The 18,922-nt window shown below is 45.9% G+C and overlaps 1 pseudogene; it reads right to left on the minus strand.

Annotated features, from left to right (window-relative positions):
* Window positions 1-9,911: 9,911 nt before the first annotated feature.
* Window positions 9,912-10,025, minus strand: LOC115930498 (uncharacterized; annotated as a pseudogene).
* Between the last annotated feature and the right edge of the window lie 8,897 nt (window positions 10,026-18,922).

Below are 18,922 nucleotides of genomic sequence, written 5' to 3' on the forward strand. Positions count from 1 at the left end.
CTGTGATTGACAAAAACTAACAAGAGACAGCCCCCCGGGAAATTCAGGGTTTATTGCTGAATTCTCATGTATGAAAGTTTGTGGGATTTGTAATCACAGGGGCTACCTCCCAGGAAACCGTGAAAGCCATTTTTCCACTGTAGTTTTGTACTTAATGGACTTTGCCTCCCATAATTCAGGAAAATGTCTTTTGTTGTGCACAGTGGAGGCCGAGTGCTGTTGAGAGTGTGTGTCCGACAAAGGGCCTCACGATCTGAGCTCTGCAGCCAGTCTCCTAGGCACTCCCCACTTCAAGAAGCAGCTCTGAGAACAGATTAATGCCTGGATGCCAAGGAGCAATGAAGTTCACCCATCTTGTCCAGGGGCTGAGCTAATCTCCTTAAACCTTTGTACAATAGCGGGGCCAGTCACCCACATGATGCTGTCAATGCGCTTTCAAAGCCCCACTTCAAAGAGGGAGATCAAATGGGGGGTAATTGAAAGGGACAGCGATGTGAGGGGGTTCCTGAGACGCCCCCCAACGATGACTATGAATGCGGCACACACCACCCAAATGACAGGAAGGCAATGCGTTGCGGTGGCTGGACTCCAGGAAGGAGCTCTGCGGGAACGATGAGGTCTGTGCGTTTTGCTGCTGCTGTTGCTTTTGCTGTTGGTGGGCTTTGAGAAAAACACGACTGGCCGGGCTCCCTGCCTTCTCCTTCTCCTGTCAAAGTCTCTACAGCTAGGACCCTCCTGTCCTGACAGGCCCAGCTCTGCATCTTGAGGTCCCTCTGACATCCCGGCTGACCCTCCATGTAACCCAGGCTCACCCAGGACTCTTTGGGACCTGAAGATGCTCTATTCATCCATTTGTGCTGATTAATAAAGTGAATTCTGAACATCTCAGCGGCTACAGTCTCGGTGGCTCAGCGGGGTGGACGGGATCGCTGCTGCCAAGTCCTCACCCTCTCTGAACTAAATGCGTCATCACGGACTGTGAGGTCCCTCCTACTTCGGGGGAGGGCACCAGCCCATCCCCGCCATTGAGGTCAGGATTGCCTGTACAACCTTCATGGGTCTACAGCCTTTATTTTTTGCACTGAAGGCCAGCAGGGGGCTGGTGCAGTTCTGCTGCAGGGGTGGATCGGCTGGGCTCAGTTCAGGTGTGTTCCACACCCGTCAGCCTCACGGCCAGGAGGCCACCTGAGACACACTGTCTCCTGACAGAGCTCAGGAGAGCAAGAGGGGTGAGGAGATGCACTTGGTGCCTTTATGTCTTGGTGCACTGGGCACGTGGTCAAGCCTGTTCACACGCACAACTGTCCGTGGACACAACCAAGGCACAGTCCAGTGGCACTAGTCCAAGGGAGGGGTGAGGACTTGGGGGCAGGAATCCAGCCCTTCCCAAGCCCTAAACCCTTTACAACAGAAGGGCAACTAAATACACAGGGAGACAGGCAGACTCACAAGTGATCAGAATAAAAGCCAGTGCACATCCCAGATAACTGCAGCGGCCGCGAACCTCGTAAACACCCATGTTTTACGGAGGCAGCCACCAGCTTGCAGAAGCTGAGCTTCCTGTGGCCCTGATTCTGCATTACTGAACTACTCATAGAACCACTGTTTCTGTCCTCAGAGCTTCTGTCTTGGTCCCATTGCCTGACTTTATAACAACCTTGAAATACCCACCGGGACTGGTGATCTCATTCAAGACACAGAGGTCCGTCTCAGGCACTGTGCTGGGGCCTGCCTGTGCCCAGCCTGCCTGTAGGACTTTGGAGTCCGCAATGTCGAAGTCCTTCTGCATTTACACCCTGTGGCCTGATCCCTGACATCATCTCACCCCCAGACCACCCAACCCATGACTCTTGGACACAAAAAGAAATATCTTCTCCATTAGAAACCAGCACCTGAACGCAGCCAGGGTCCACGGTCACACCAGAAACTGTTGCTTTGACCAATCTCCACAGGGATTTTGACAACCAAGCATAGAAACCACCAAAAAAGTAAATACCGAGGTTGTATTTTCTTTTCTTTTTCCTTTTTCTTTCCTTTTCTTTTCTCACCAATGCATCCACTTGTTTGGACCAGCAGGTCATAAGGACAGGCAGGAGATGAGTCACATCTGACTTCACAAAAGTGCTTAAGCCTTTTCACAATCTCCATTTAAAGCCAGCCAAGCCTTTTAGAATTGCCCATCTCACAGGAATGTTTGTAACAAGGCTAGGAAGGAAGTGTGTGCTCAGGTCGGCCGTCCCTGGCTCCCGGAGGCAGGCTCTCCGGTGCAGCGGCAGCTGCCAGCCCTGGGGTCGGGCTTCATATTTTCTCATGCCTTCAACAAGTCCTCCCTGGAGGAGGGGCAGTAAGCAGAAGGCAGTACAAGTGGCACATTCTCCTTCTAATGAGCACAGCACACTAACGTCTCTCGGAGGGGGCCCAGCTCTCCTCACGTTCCTCTGGGCCCAGGCTCCCTGCCAGCCTTTTCTCTTCCCCAGAGCATTCAATCGCTGTCAACAGAGCCAGACAAGAATAGAAGCCGCTCAGAGACTCTCTTTTGTTTTGCTGGGACACTTCAGCACATTCTCATGGATCCTTCAAAGGAAGGCAATTATGTGATCATTCTTGGGAGCAATTAAAATGTGGAAGGATACATCCTGCTTCAACCCTCCGAGTTTGTCTTTCCGAACCACATGGGCAATTGATTACACCATCAACAAACCCCACGTAACCCTCCAAGGAACGAGGTGCGTCCCTTGCAGTAGAAAACCGATAACCCAAGACATGATGGTTCGAATGGATGATTGGCTTAGCTGGAATTGTGCTCCCCTGGAAGAGACTTTTTAAATGTATTCCTAGCTGCAAGTCCAGGAGCAAGGGAAGTGAGCCCTCAGGGTTCTATCAGAGCCTGGGAAGGGGAGGAGAGCAGAGATGCTAAAGCAGTAGCAGAAGATCCACAGACCCCTGGAAGGACATGGAAGCTCGCTTTGAGCTGCTCCTTAGTTCATGGGGGTCTCTCCAGCATAAACAGCTCCCTTCCTAAAATGGGAAGAGGGCTATTTGCACAGAGAGAAGCAGTAGCCTTAATACTGTACTTTGTCCATCCCTCCAGAAAGCCCAAGGGAGGGGGCAGATGGTTCGTCCGCAAGTGATCCCAGGCCTAAAGCAAAGAGACGGATGGTCAGAGCCTCTGTGCGGTTTTTCCTGGCTACCTCCATACCACCATGTCACCTCTCTGTAAAGGCGATATAGGGAGCACTATCTGGGTGTTGTAGCTCATCTGGCTGTTGTAAGGAGTAAATGAGATGGGACGTGCCACACACATGATATGTGCCCGGCTCACAGGAGGCACCTTAGTAAGTGGTCACCATCAGATATACTAGTGAACCTGAGAGTGGCCCTTACCAAGGTGGAAGGCTGGGGTGTTTGTAATCATCACTCAAGGCAAAGCAGAAAGAAATCTAGGCTATTTTTTAAGACTCATTGTGTTTGGTCATAGGCAAAAATAGAATCCATCCTCATGCAACCATCCTTTAAATAGTGTTGCAACAGAGGGTTAAAGTGTTGGTTTGGGGTGTGAGAGTGATACCTTATTCATTCAGAAGTCCCTCAAAGAAGAGGATGGAGAAACAGACACGATTCCATGAAATGATCACTTTCCCCAGGCAATCACACCAAGGAAGGTCAAAGAACCTCCTCCCCGAAGGTTCACTGCTGGAGGTGGAGATCACACCCACCTGACAATATAACTGCTGGCGGTTATTTTTAGGTGGAAAGTCCCACCGTTTCCTGTACCTCACTGTGACCCTCATTACGGCATTAGGATGGGATTACCTTGCTCTCTTCTGAAATACTAGCTTATCCCTGGCACCAGCAACAAATACAAGCAGCTTGTCTGACGGAAAGGTCCTCTACTTAAGAACTAAACCTCCCCCAAATCACAAGCCCCTTTGCTGAAACAATGAAAAATTTAGGTAAGCTCTGGATTGAACTATTTCCCTCCCTTTGAAATAACTGGATGTTTAGTCATAACAAATAAGAATGATTCTGGCATCTTGTGGTCACGACATAGCATTTTTATGTGTTTTTTTTTTATTTTTCACTTTACATCTCACTACATGGACATGCTACCTTCAGTTCAACCCCAGGTTACATCAAAAGCTCTTGACCTTTCATTTAAAGACAAATAAAAGGCAGCTGCTGGGCTGTGAAATTGTGAATAACAAACGGAACCATTATTTGAAAGGTTTCAAATTCTGATGAACAGAAAGATTATTTTGGAAAATCTATAGCGGAGAGTAGTATAATTATAACTTAGATTTGCGTGGTGCTCAATCCAAACTCATCTCCAAACTGAACGTGGTTTTCTAACAATAACATTCCTCCAAAAAAGGGGGCAGCCTACAAACCAACATAAGCGTAAGACGCACTTCCTGTCCAGCTAAAAATAAACCTGCAGACATTTGAAAGCAGCATAGAATCCTTTCTAACAATAAAAACAAACTCACCCATGTCGTTGGGCCAAGGCTTTGACATCTTAAAAATCATTATGGTGAAAAATAAACGCAACCTATAATATGAGCTGTTGTTAGAAATCCTTGAGAAAAATGCCTCAAATAGAGAACTCGAACGTCCACTTGCTAAAAATGAAACCGTTTTACTTGGGCATTGTCAAAGGTCGAATGGTTTTCTCCAAAAATGATGTTGAAGTCCTAACCCCCAGGACCTCAGAATGTCACCTTATTTGGAAATAGGGTCCTTGCAGATGTAATTAATTAGAACGAGGTCACATTGGAATGGGGTGGGCCCCGCATCCAATAAAACCACTGTCCTTATAAAAAAGAGGAACGCCACGTGAAGACCGAGACACACAAGAAGAACACGGGGTGTGGCTGAAGGCGGAGGTTGTGACGACACATCTACAAGCCTGCAGGAGCATCCGCGAGCACCGTCGGCCCCACCAGAAACCAGGAAGAGGCAGGACAGCTTCTACCCCGAGCCTCAGAGACAGTCTGGCCTTGACATCACCTTGATCGTAGAATTCCAGCCTCCAGAATGGTGAGACACAAATTCCTGTTATTTTCAGCCAGGCAGTTTGTGGCACTTCGTTTCAGCAGCCTAGGAAGTAAATATATTCACTTCCATATACGTGAAATCGACATCAGTGAGGATTTGCTCTCTAGGCAGTAGATGTGAACCGGCCTTCAACGATTTTTTTTTTCTGGCTGCATGTTAGGCGCTCCAAGCTTAGGGGGTGGGTGTGCAGGGAGTGGGGAGGGAGGCGCTTCTGCTTCTGTGGCTCTCCCATGGTCTCTTCCCACAACATCTTCTGCAGCTCTGTGGATCCTGCTGCCCCCAGCACAGCAGCCTGGGTGTGGTGGGAATGTCCAGCACTGCATCGCTGCCAGCCCTCTGGGCGTTCCAAGTTCCTGGCAGGATCCGGATGCAGTGTGGTTGACCTTAACTACCCAGGAGAGGGTGAGCTCTCCTACAGAAGACTTGGACATCTTCTCTGCCGTCTCATTTCTGTGTCCACAAAAAATCAGCACAATGGACACTGGATCCTGCTCTTCCTTCTCTTTCCCACCAACACACACTTTGGCAGTCCTGGCACCAGCATGGGATCCACCCCACGCACACCCACATGCACCCCACACTCACCTCCAGGGAAGAAGCACATCAGTGAGAGGAATGGCTCTGTCCTCAACTCAGTAGGAGCCAGCACCCACCCCTCCCCTCTGTTGCCACTTCAAAAGGTTTTCTTTGTTTGCTTGTTTCTACTTACCATTAATGTTGTTCAGGCTGGATAAGCTTAAGGTGTGTCCCTTGACATATTAGATCTATTTTACTCTGCCATTTTATAATTAAACAGGGTCTGACTGAAGTTACCTTTGGCCCATGTATGTCTAACCCTACCAAGTCCTAGCCATGAAACATGTGTGTATAAATGAAAACAGTGGGTTAAGAGGATGCTTCCAGAAGTATTAAGGCACCCATGCACACACACAGACAAATATTCTCCACTGAAGATCATTTAGAACTGTGGGTACAGGGAAGCACTTAGAGAACTGTATTACAAGAAGATTCAGTGGAAAATCTACCACCAATCCTAATTCATTTCCCTACAGAACCTTAGTGTGCAGTTCGTAGCGTATCTTCAGCACCTGTATGGGATTGGGGCCACTGAGTATTCTGCGTACACATTCGTCACGGTCTTTTAAAATCACCCTCATTGTTGCTGGCTTCTGACTGCCTCTCAGCTGTGCATTAGTCAGGATGCTGCAGCGAACAGCTGACATTAAGGACCTTAGGATGAAGGGACATTTTACCAAGATAGGGGCAGGGTTTAGGAAAAGCAGTAATGTTTAGTCCACTAGACCAGTGGTCACCAGCCTCAGGGCTGCAGAGAGGAGGAAGAAGTCTTATCCATGGCCCTGGAGGGCAGCCTCATAGTGTTTTGTTTTGTTTTGTTTTGTTTTGTTTTGTTTTGTTTTGTTTCGTTTCGTTTTGTTTTGTTTGAGATGGAGTTTCAGCCTTGTTGCCCAGGCTGGAGTGCAATGGCGTGATCTCGGCTCACAGCAACAACAAACGGCTTAGCTGGAATTGTGCTCCTCTGGAGGAGACTTTTTAAATGTATTCCTAGCTGCAAGTCCAGGAGCAAGGGAAGTGAGGCCCTCAGGGTTCTATCAGAGCCTGGGAAGGGGAGGAGAGCAGAGATGCTAAAGCAGTAGCAGAAGATCCGCAGACCCCTGAAAGGACATGGAAGCTCGCTTTGAGCTGCTCCTTGGTTCATGGGGGTCTCTCCAGCATAGACAACTCCCTTCCTAAAATGGGAAGAGGGCTGTTTGCACAGAGAGAAGCGGTAGCCTTAATACTGTACTTTGTCCATCCCTCCAGAAAGCCCAAGGGAGGGGGCAGATGGGAGGAGGCTCCACCTCCCGGGTTCAAACGATTCTGCTGCTTCAGCCTCCCGAGTAGCTGGGATTACAGGCATGTGTCACCATACACGGCTAATTTTGTATTTTTAGTAGAGATGGGGTTTCTCCAGGTTGGTCAGGCTGGTCTCGAACTCCCGACCTCAGGTGATCCACCCACCTCGGCCTCCCAAAGTGCTGGGATTGCAGGCGTGAGCCACCACGCCCGGTGGGCAGCCCTATAGTTTGAGAAGGTGGTGACCAGAGCTGCAGCTTCCAGCAGAGAAACCCAACACCCCACAGCACCCTAACAGGAGACCCTGAGTAAACACCTCCTCTGTCCTCCTCCTGCTGCTGTTGCCCTCCATCCAGCCCCTGTTGGCCAGACGCCACCGGACCCAGGCACAACGGTGTCTGCTTCTGAGGTGTGGGCCGCCTCCCGGAGGGGACAGCAGGCGGAGAAGCTGATGCTGGGCTGCAGAGGATGCCTTTCTAAAAGCTCCAGTTATCAGTGGACAGAGACAGCAGCTAAGCTAACCAATGCCTGTCAGGGAATCCCAGTCGGCATTTTCCTTTTCCTTTTTGGAACTGAGCTTCTCAGGAAGAGTCTACAGTTCCCCACACTGAGTCTTATTCAGCAAACCACAGGACCCCAGGCAATCTCAAACGAATGCCTCTTTTTTGTTGTTGTTGAAATTCAACATTTTAATTGTGATATAATTTATGTAAAAACTTTCCAAAAAGTATCTAAGATATTCCACTGTACAACACATCAAAACTTTATCTGAGAAGCTGGAGACAATGAAGTATAAATAAGGCACACAGTTTACACTCATAATTGCATCCTAAACTGTTGTATAGTTCATATTTACAACCCCCCATAACGTTTTTGCATCCTGGATTAGTCCTTCACATTTTGATATTTGGCATAATGTTCAAACACAATTTATACATCAAAAAGAGCAGCTGTGAATGCATCCCCTGGCTCACGGGGCAGGCGGGAGCAAAAACCAGGACAGGGCAGGTGAAGGAGCCGCCCCTCCAGGCCTCGCTGGTAAGAGCCGCAGCAGAGAGCACTGAAGGCAGAGCCCCTGACAGGAAGCAGGCTGTTAATTACACAAACAGGAGCAGAGGGGGGTGGGGCCTAGGGACCCCTCCCATGCCCACAGTCCTGCCAATTGCTCAGTGCCATCATTTATCGGGGGCCCCACAGGCAGTGCCGTCTTCATGGCTCCTCCTGGCCTCATTCACATCGCTGAGATGCCTTTCAAACACAGCTGTTCTCCACGGCCCACTCAGTGGATTTCACTGCTCTCATCTGTCAGTTTGCTTTTCAAAAGCTTATTCCTTTGTCCAGAGAAAAAAAGAGAAAATGAGTGTGTAGGCTCATCTCTAAGGAGAGTGGCAGAGATGCCACCTGCCAGTGCACAGGAGGCTGCAGGAAAAGAGGCAGAAACTCACAGCCCCCCAGGGAGCTCAGCTGGACAGGACTCAGAGCTCAGCAAAGGGTGGGGGCTCTCGGCTGGAGTCAGGATGCCTGGAGCCAGGGAGGCCAGGGCACAGGGGAAGAGGGCCTGCCCCTGGGGTGGGGCTGCCTGTTTCACACTGGTGAGAACGGCAGTATTGGTTGCTGATGATGACTCCTCACAACGCCCCCTTAGAAACCCTTGCATGTAACGGTTCCACATCATCCTGGCCCAGGAAGGAGAGAGCTGCATTTAAAAGGAGAAGGCAGGGTGAGGGAGGGAGACCCTATGGGCACTGCTTCATTTCTGCCTTTTCGTGAAGCTCATACACAGAATTGCTTTTTAGTTAAATGCTGGGGTTGTAGGACACACACCCTCACCTGTGATGGAAATTCTGCCAATATCGGGGAGAGCTGGTCTCTTCAACCTGTGCTGTGATGAATGGGGCTCTGCTTTTTCAACATTTCCCGAGAGCGCTCTGTTTCTTCTTCCTTGTAGTTTTAAAAGAACAGCTTCAATAACCTGGTAGTAAAGGAGAGGGGAGACTGGCGAAAAATCTAGCCCAGAAAAGAATGTTAAATACTGGGGGAAAAGCTCTTGGGAATTAGAATTTCATTTTATGTCTAGAAAGTCAAGTAAAATGTCAATAATATTGTGAAAGGTTAGAATTATACGATCCTATTTCTCTCTTAGGAATATATGATCAATCTTTAACATTATGTTAAGGATATTATGGCAGATAAGGATATCACATAAGTATATTATGGCAAATAAAAAGAAAAACAGTATATTATTTCTGCGCCTATATTCACATCCCTTTGCAATGTGCCTTTGCAGCCCCTGTCCCCACCTCAAGTGGTAGAGTTCATGGCACCAAGCCCTGAATCTGGGCTTGGTCATGTGCTTTCCTTTGGCCAAGGAAGCATCAGCACATGTGACATCAGCAGAGGCTAAGTGCTTTTGCACTGAGGCCTCTCTCTTGCTGCTCTTGGGAACTCTCTCTTGCTGCTCTTGGGAACTCTGACTGTGTGGCACCACAGGAAGAGGCTGTGCTGCAGGGCAATGAACAGGATATGCCTCCGGCCCCCCAGCCAATGCCAGATATAAGTGAAGCAATTGACCATCCACTGATAGGTGCCTGAATGAGCCAGCACCATAGAGAGCCATCCTGGGGGGCCCGGCTAGAATTACCTGTGCACATCTACACAACAGTCAGCAGATAAAATGGTTTAAGTCATGTTTGGGTTGGCTTGTTGTTCAACCAAGGCTAATTGATACAGAGACTTATTCTCATGTCTGACTTCGTGATCAAGTCCAACACAAAGGTCAGATGCTTAACACAAAGTCAGGAAGGGTGCGTGAAGCCCCAGGAGCAGAACGGGGCCCTTCATGTTCCCTGGATGGCCAGGGCGCAGGGACACTGGGGGATGTGTCACAAGCTGTAATTTTCATTTGGGAGATCTATTAGAATGGGTCTTACTTTGAAAATAAGTTTCAATATGATTGAAAAACCGGTTACTTGAATTGCCTAATTTTTTATTTATAATTCTTAAAATGTTCTTATACTTTTATAATAAAAGTATAACTCTTATACTTTCTTGTTAATTTTTTAAACTGATAAGAACAGATATTACACTCGATCTTAGCCAAAAGCCTAAGAAGCGATGATTTTTAATTTTTTAAAAGTAATAAGTGTTTTTCATATAATTGTGTTCAATTAAACAGAACTATCCCATTTGGAAAGGACGGAGGGAAATAGAATACAAAAGTGGAACAAGGAAATCTATCATTAAATAACTGAAGTAAAACAAAATAAAACACAAAGTATTAAAAAGTGGCCTGTGTTTGGTTTTCGCGTTTACCTTGTTCCTGCATAAATACCTTAAACACAGAGCAGCAAGTTGGAAATCTTAGTATCTTCAGACTTTCCTTAATGTAATTCATAAAAAACAATTGGGAAAATTAAAAGGCCATGAAGATGTTATTGTCCTTGTCTCACAAATATTAAGTTACAAAGCTGGACATTCAGAGGAGTCAACATTTCTAAGTCAGGGCTCAGGGTAGCGATAATTAAAATGGACCATTGCTGGGCTTACTGTGTTTGAATTATGCCACCCAAAGCCCCTGGAATACTACCTGATAAGGATGACTTCATCAACAGAACCTATTAGGATGCTAATAATGCCGGCTGGCCTATTTAGGAAGCTATTTTGTAGCGACGAAGGTTGGCTTCCCTGGGACATTGTGTCATATGAGCCATGGGGATCACATAGCAACGAGGACATGAGTTTCTTTCTATTTATAACCAGGTTGCTAGCAACGGCAACATGATGAGAAATGAACAATCACATCTGCTGGGAAACCACAGGGCTCATTTTGATTCTTCTTTAACCCACAGACCCTCGTGGAGTTGAGAAAGGACGTGGGGGAAGGACCCTGTGGGGGAGTCACACTGCCCAGGGGCCCACATTCAAACCCTTGCCACATTCCGTTCTAAGCGCATTACACAGGTCATCTAATTTATCCACAACCTACAAAGTTCTACAAGTGACGAAACTGAGTTCAGAGTAAGTAAATAATTGTCCAAATTCATTTATAATTCAAACACAGGCAGTCCAGTTTCAAAGCCCACGCGTTTCTGTTAAATACACTGAAACAGACATCTGAGGGGGACGAAAGTGCTCACTTTCCTGCACTCAGTGCAAACTGCACTGTGCAAAGTGGTGGTTCCTATCCCTTAACACTAACTTGAACAGATCCCTGAGCTTTTGGATTCCTTTTAGGGACTAGGGACAGTCCAGTCCTGTCTAGATAAAAGCTATCCTCTTGTGCTACCCTCAGGCCCTGCCCATTCTTGTTGCAGTGACCCTCAGATTCAGCTCCATGGAGTCCAGCACCCATGAACTTGGATGGGGGATAAAGTATATGTTTACTCTCACCAACCTTCTGAAATGTAGCATTTCTTTCAATTATGACTAAAGGCCACAAACCACTATAGTATTAACAGTATCTGAGGCATTGTCACCAATAGAAAAAATAGGTATCATATTACAATAATTTCAGGTATTATGAAATATTATTTCTACTCAGCAGTATTCTAAAATGTGTCTTCTAGACAGTATTATTTAATGTATCAATAAAGAAACATGTATATTACTATGTTGATAATTTTTTAAATATTTTGATAAGTGCATTTTAATATGGTTTTCTTTATAATACTACGTATTTTAGCACATGCCTTTTTAAAATAAACATTTTTTTCTAAAAAGATTTCCATAGGCTCTTTTGAATTGCCACAACATACAGAACAAACAAACAAGAACTCTGGGCTGGAGGGACATGAAGCAGGCATAGCCTTTCTTTGCATCTTTCTCCTTCCTCCTCCTCCCATCCTACTCCTCCTGGCTGGGGACCAGGCAGGGCAAGGGAGAAGGGACCAGCCTTTTACAGCTGAACTGTGGAAGTAAAGGCCCTCCCCACACTGCCCTGAGCCTTCTGTGGTCCCCAGGCATTCTCGGGGTGAGGGTGGGGGGGTCTGCAGATGAGTTTTCCCCAGGCCCTCCACCCTGGAGAGCCCTCAAACTTCTCTCTCCATTCTCGCTTCAGACCCTGCCCCACTGTGAACCCTGAATATCTGAGAAAGGTATCAGTCAATTTAGGAATTTTACTTTGCCAGAGTTAAGGATGCACGCCTGTGACACAGCCTCAGGAGCTCCTGATGGTGTGTGCCCAAGGTGGTTGGGGAGACATAAGACATCAATCAGTACATGTAAGATGAACATTGGTTCCATCCAGAAAGGGAGGACAACTCGAAGCAGGGAGGGGGCTTCCAGGTCACAGGTAGGTGAGAGACAAATGGTCACACTCTTTTGAGTTTCTGATGAGCCTTTCCAAAATGGGAGGCAGGTTTGCCCTAAGCAGTTCCCAGCCTGACTTTTCCCATTAGCTTAGTGACTTGGGGGCCCCAAGATTAATTTTCCTTTCACACCCCAAAGCATACCTCATAGCTTTCCCCAGAGAAGACTCTTTGTGGAGAGAGCCAGGAGAGCTCAAGCCAAGCTCTCTCCCACAGGCCCCAGACAAAGCTCACAGCCCCGGGCCCCCACAAAGCTGTGGGTGTGCCTTGCTCCGCCAGCTCTGCACTGCCCCCTCAGATGGGTGTGCGGGGTGCAAGCAGAATCCAGCCAGGGCTAGAGACACCCGCAAAGTCTGAGATGTTCCTGTGGCTGTGGGGTGTGGGGACAGGGAACTTGGCAAGGAAGATGTCCCCTCCCAGAGGGGAAAGCACAGGACCCCTGCAGACTGGAGTCTCCTGCCTCCTCCCCCACTCTCTCCTCCTCTCTTCTTCCAGAGGGGTGCAGCCTGGAGAGAGCTGGGTTGGCTGACAGAGCTGGGCTCTTTCAGCAGGACAGGAACCCTGCCCCCAACTGCTGGCAGCTCTCTTCAGAATATGCGGCGCTGTGGCCTCTTTTGCTTTAGCTGGGGCTCTAATTAGGAATTTGGACAATGGGGAAAGTCTCAGCCAATGTGTCCTGTTACCCCAGCAAAGCTGAGAAAACCACCCTCACAGGACTCCCCTGCCGTATTGCTTCTGAGGGCAATTCCCCTCACCACATTCGCAACTTCAGTTCCTTAACGTGTTCCAGCAGCACTCACCCTCCATGCAACAAGGCGAGGCTGCCAGTCCTTCCTGTACTAGATACATGTGTGGCAGTAGCTGTTAACAGTGACAGGGTGGAAGGCACAGGGCGCTAGAGGTCGAATTTCTTTAAGTGCCAAGGAGGGCTTCTTTCTTTAAGAAGAAACCGCCCAACGACAGTAAGGACGCATACAGTGCCACGGATGCTCATTTGTAATTCCTTAAAAATGTGAGTTCTCATCGTATTTTTACTGTTATAATTCATATTTGCAAACTCTGGTGAAAGGCTTCATTTAGTATATTTGGAATAATTCTCCATCCACTTTCTTTCCAACACAGTTAGTTACCCGTTTAAAAAAAAAATGCATTGACCTGGCCACAGATCCTAATTAGCACCTAGTAACCTGCTTCAGGTTAACCTTGTTAAACACTGAATTAAAAAGGGCAATGCTGCTATAAATTGCACCTAAGCCATTCTGCAGAGGTGGAACTTCACAATCAGGGGACCCTGGTGCCACCTGCAGTCTGTCCTGGGAACGCGTCACAGATAGCAAGCCGTCCACCCACGTACAAATACACACTGTTGCATGGCGTGTCTAGCGAAGACTGCTTCAAAACCAGTCTGCAGAATTTCCCCATTTGCATCGGAAAAATGAATATCCCTTAAGGCGGAGCTCCGCCTAGGTACATTTGGTGCGGAACTTGCCCCAAGCAGCAAGTCGTGGGGAAATGTGAAACCAGCAAGAACTGCCCCCAGGGAAATTGAAGATAAAACACAAAACCGAATTTAAAAAGTCACCTGCTGCTCCATTTCAAACTGGAAGTCTAAAAAAGGCATTTCCTGACGCTGGCGAGTGACTCAGTGTCACCGTGACTCAGCCGCGCCCGGTTGCCCACGAGGCGGGAGGGGGAGGCAGATGCTGCGGGCGGCGCGGGGAGCCGAGCCCGCGCGCTGCTATTTCGGGCAAGTCTGCGGCGAGCAGGGCCCGCAGTCCACGCGCACTCAGGAAGTACAAATAGGGCGTGCATCAGAGGAAGCGCTCCCCACGCAGAGGCTGTGGGAAAGTGATTCAGCGCTGCTAGAATCCCCCTCTCCCGCGCCCTTCGCAGCGCGGCCAGAGAGGGAAGGAGGGAGGGAGCGCGCCAGAGCCTCCTGCAGGTGCGCGCGGGGCAGGCGGGCGGGCGGCGCGCGCGCCCAGGGGGCCCAGGTGACCGCCTCCCGCGCGCACACAGCCGGCCAGGGCGCACCCGGGAGCCCGTTACCCAAAGGCAAGGCTTGTTCCAGCCTAAAGCAAACTCATCCACACAACGTCGCTAGCGAGTTCCGTTTCCCTGTTTCTGGGAATTTGTGACTGTCAAAACAAACGTTCAGGTGACCATTGCCCTAAACCGCACTGAGGAAAGGGCTAAGGACCAGGGAAGGAGCTGGTATGAAAGGCTGTGAGTTCACAGGGTGCCACGTGCAGGGCTGAAGAGACCCCAGCCCCATCAGATCTCCTCTCTCCAGAAGCACCCTCCCTCTCCATCCCTCCAGAGGCCGGGGCCATGTGTCCACCCATGTGGAGGTGTAAGGAGAGCCAGAGGGAGAGGTTCCCACGTGGACCCAATGGCGAAAAGTCTTGCAGTCCAAATCACTTAGAAACATTCTGCGCAGAGCTGGCTGAGTGTTGGGTGACCAGGTGATAGATGCTCAGGCGTTAGGGGAACAATGGGCTGTCCTCTGCATGCTTTCAGAGCTGGAGGGGCCTTGCCACCGGCAGAAGCAGAAAGATCATTTAAGCAGCACCCTGAACAATGAGTGTTTTCAGAAAGTTATCGAACAGGCTTGCGAAATACTTTTCTCTTGATGTCTTTAAAAGATATTTTCACTTCTCCCGCGTGATTCAGTGTGGTTTGGAAGTGGGAGAAGAAGGAGGCTTGACATGTTGAAGTTCACTGCAAAGTCTCTCCTTCAGGACTCTAATTATTAAATATTTTCTCTATATATACCTTGTCTATCCAAATGATCATGAACCTGGGACGGAGGATAGGATTTATTACCTTGTCTCCTCCCAAGGGGTCCAGAGAAAGCCATGTGAAATGGGGGGGATGATTAATAAACATTAGATTGACTGATGACCTCCACAGTATGTGAAATTGTCTTTTATCAAAGCAGCATGGGAGACATAGTAGAGTCAGACAGGTATAACTCAAATGATCAGAAGGATAAGGATCAGAAGCTTCTTAGAACACGACTTGAAAACATCTCTTAAATCTGGAATAACAAAGGTTAAAGAAGATATGAATTATGAAAAGAATGATCTTAACAAAACCTCAGATACTTAAAAATTACTCTAGGGGACACCTTTTAATATTGCAGAGAGATCATCTTAGGTCCAATAAAACTAAATGCTATTTTTGCATCATGGGGTTTAAATATAGGGAATTTGTCATTCAGGTAGAAATGAAGTTGACCCCAAAATTATCCTCAGAATGATTTAGACACACGTGTAAAGGAGAATGCAGAAAGAGAGAGGAAAACAATCCACATTGGTATAAAGTCTCCTGAGGCAGGGGCTATGCCGTGACATTGCATCCCTGGACCTCACTCGGGGCCTGGATGAAGGAAGAGATGCCGTGTGCACTTCGTCTTGCATATTTCTCATTTAATCTTCCAGGCAACATTCAGATGTGGGCAACCTTTATTCCATTTGTAATCCAACCCTCAACCTCACCCTATCTATTGCATAACTACTTTTTTAATTCCTTAACCTGACAAATTACAGGTTTCTTCCACAATTATTATTATTATTATTTTTTTGCACAACACTTCTTAAGGACGACATTATTGATTTCCATTTATCCTGTACCTAACCTAGTACTTGGGAAATAATAAGCATGCAGAATATGAATGATGAAGAGATGGATCAGTGGATGGATGGATGGATGGATGAACAGATGGATGAATAGATGGATGGATGAACAGATGAATGTATGTATGGATGGATGGATGGTGGATGGATGGATGATGGATGGATGATGGATGGATGGATGGATGGATGATGGATGGATGAGTGGATGGAAGGAACAGATGGAAGGAAGCAGAGAATGAGTAAAAGGATGATGAGTGATACAGCCAAACAGGTTTTCTCTTTTTTTGTAAATCTTTCTCAGTCTATGATTCTGGTTTGGAAGAATTACAAGTAAAAATGACCTAATTTGTGCAGATCTCTGAGAGGTTTTATATCTTACCCAAGGTCACAAGTTTGTAAGTGGCAGAGTCAGCATCTGAACTCAGATTTGTCTAGTTTCATGAGGACAACAAAATGACTCTTGGGTTCAGATACAGGATGGGTGCACTGAGTCTTAGGCTTTAAGAATTCTGGTGTAAAAGCGATGGTACCCCAAATGAGTACAAGCTAATGCACGTAATTTAAAGTCCAGTAAGCTAGAGTGAAAAAGTGCATGGAAAGAGCCAGCATACAGCCATTAAAATCGAAAAGCCCATGAATGATGGTTAACTAAATTGGTAGACTATGGTGTGTTCAAACTTTAGAAAAGAGAGTGCAAAGATTTTTTAAATGACCAATGTTGAACCGTTTCATTCTCTTCCATTTATCACCATCATACTTAAAACCATCAAAACAAGTACTCTGTATTGTGGCTGGTGCCAGTCCCAGGTAAAGTTTAGCATGCCACTCCAGCCTGTCTCTCCTGCTGAGTGCATGGAGCAGGTATTAGAGGACTCTGTCAGTGAACAGTAGCAGACAGACTGGGGAAGAAAACCAGATTTAGATGTACCACCAAAGCAGGACAATTTTACCATATTTTTTCTCCAGTTCTCCGCTGTTTAGCCCAGATATGGCTGCAGCCACAGAAATTATGTGCAGAGTAAGTAAAGACACAATTTTAGAAACAAGGAGTCAACAAGAGGAATGTTAGGATCTGAAAAGTAATGGGGAGTTCAGTGGGACGGTGGAATGAGGGAAGGAGATCCAGTAAAATTGTTCATGGACTCCTGGACTCATCTTTGATGTGCGTGTGCATGGATCTGACTCTAAAGAGCTACCAAACTGAAAACTGCCCACACTGCCCACACCCAGACAGGCCGTTGGTGGGCACGCATGCAGGACAGATCTGAATAGTACCGCAAAAACAGATCTACCTATAGAAGGTGAATTGAAGCTTGCAGCCTGGAACCTGACCCAATCATTGGCCTGCAAAGACCCCCAAACACCAACATTTTTCCATAAGAGAAAGGCATACATCTACAGACTCACAAAGCTAAAGAACCCAATCCACACACAGACATGTCATAATTAGATGTCGGAAAATTACAGAGAATGAGAAATCCTAAAAGTAGCCAGAGACAGCACATTACTTAGAGGGGAACACTGATTTGAATGACTCAGGGTTTATTATCAGAAACTAAATAGAGGCCAGAAGGAAAGAAAGTAAACAAGAGATTTAAATTGTTGAAGGCAAAGAACTATTAGAATTCTATGTCCAGTGGAAAAAAATACCCAGTACAGGTGAAATAAAGACATTTTTCAAGTGAAGAAAAACTAAAAGAATATATATTTCTCTAAAAGAATTGTTAAGGGAAGTTATTTAAACATAAGAAAAATGATATTAAAAGATACTTTGAAATATCAAGAATAAAGAAAGTAAAATATAAATTGGAAATAACTGGGTAAATATGAAACACTTTTCTTCTCTTGGGTTTTAAAAATATATCAATGTACGAAACAACACAAGTAAGCTAAAATAGCAAACTAGAAAATGTGTAAATAACAAAAAAAGGCAGAAAAAGAGAAAATCAACAGTAGCATATAGAAAATCAATAATAAAAAGCTAGACTTCAATCCAAACATACCAATAATTGCTTTAAACACAAGCCCAGTCTAAACACACTAATTAAAATACAAAGATTGCCAGAACAGATTTGAAAAATATGACCCAACTATATGCTGTCAGAAAGAACCTTGCTTCAAATATAAGAATATGGATAGGATTCAAATAACAAAATAGAGAAGACTTATCAAGCAAATGCCAATCGAAAGAAAGATGGAGTGGCTATATTAATATCAGACAAAGTAGATTTGGAGCAAAAACTAATTCCCAGACATAAAAAGGCAGATAGTATAATGGTAAAAGAGTTGACTCACCAAGCAGTCAGAACAATACTAACGGTGTGCACCCCTAATAATGGAACTTAAAAATAGAAAAAGCAAGCTGTTCCAACTGAAAGAAGAAATTTAGAAATCCATAAAAAACACTGGAAACTTCAACATTCCTCTCTCGATAAATGACAGAACTATAGACAGAAAATCACAGGGATATAAAAGAACTGAACAATACCATCAACCAAGTGGCTCATAAACTACATTTATAGAACAATCTATCCAACACTAATAGAATACATATTCTTTTCAATTGTACATGGAACACTCACCAAGAAAGAATAAAAGAAACTTTAACAAATGCACAGTTATTGAAAGCATATGTAGTATGTGCTGTGATCATAATGAAATTAAATCAGATATCAAAAACAGAAATATAACAGAAAAATCTACAAACATTTGGAAACTAAGCAACATACTTCCAAATAAGCCACGGATCATAGGAAGTATCAAAGAAATTAAAACTTATGTCGAATTGAATGTAAATGAAAATACAACATAACACAATTCATGGGATGCAGGTAAATCAGTGCTTAGAGGGAAATATATAGCATCAAATGCTTACGCTTAAAAAGAAAAAAGTCTCAAATTAATCATGTATGCTTACACCTTAAGAAACTAGAAAAGGAAGAGCAAAATAAACACAAAATAAGAGCATGAAAGGAAATAATAAAGATAAGAGAAAAAATTGATGAAATTGAAGGCAGAAAAAATAGAAAAAATCAATAAATCCAAAAGCTGGTTCTCTGAAAAGATCAATAA

Source organism: Gorilla gorilla, chromosome 14 (assembly GCF_029281585.2).
Source record: "Gorilla gorilla gorilla isolate KB3781 chromosome 14, NHGRI_mGorGor1-v2.1_pri, whole genome shotgun sequence".
In the NCBI taxonomy this organism is placed as follows: domain Eukaryota; kingdom Metazoa; phylum Chordata; class Mammalia; order Primates; family Hominidae; genus Gorilla; species Gorilla gorilla.